The sequence below is a fragment of the Apaloderma vittatum genome, unplaced genomic scaffold, assembly GCF_000703405.1.
Source record: "Apaloderma vittatum isolate BGI_N311 unplaced genomic scaffold, ASM70340v1 scaffold26222, whole genome shotgun sequence".
In the NCBI taxonomy this organism is placed as follows: Eukaryota; Metazoa; Chordata; class Aves; order Trogoniformes; family Trogonidae; genus Apaloderma; species Apaloderma vittatum.
This window is the reverse complement of record NW_009705645.1, coordinates 4,250-4,602: the sequence shown is the minus strand read 5'-3', so window position 1 is coordinate 4,602 and position 353 is coordinate 4,250. Positions and strand designations below refer to the sequence as shown.

The 353-nt window shown below is 59.5% G+C and overlaps 1 protein-coding gene across 1 annotated transcript in view; it reads left to right on the top strand.

Annotated features, from left to right (window-relative positions):
- The window catches only part of LOC104270977 (renin-like), a gene marked incomplete at its 5' end in the record, with an annotated part of 3,583 nt that overhangs the window by 1,479 nt on the left and 1,751 nt on the right, over positions 1-353 (top strand). The window lies entirely within an intron of this gene.

Here is a 353-nt window from a genome sequence, read left to right as displayed (position 1 = left end):
TTATGGAGCATCTCTCTCTTTGCAGAGCTTCGAAGTAAGAAGACAAAAAAGCATGAGCGCTCTTGAGGCAGCACACACTAACAGTCACCTGTGCGCCCCGGGGGCCGGGCAGCAGATCCTGCTCCCTCTGCCAGCCCCAGGAGATCCATGCCTTAGTCTGTGGGAGCTCACACACCAGCACCGACCTGCTCTGAGACCTCAGCATGCAGCACCCCCTCTCCTTTGGGCTCTTGCACCCCTCTGAACTAACGCTGAGTTTCTTCTGCTCCACCTTGTTCTCTGCTGCTGCTAACCGGGTCAGCAGAGCCTCGCCAATACGGCTGGTCCCCTCGCCCCGGGGTTCTGGGGGGTGC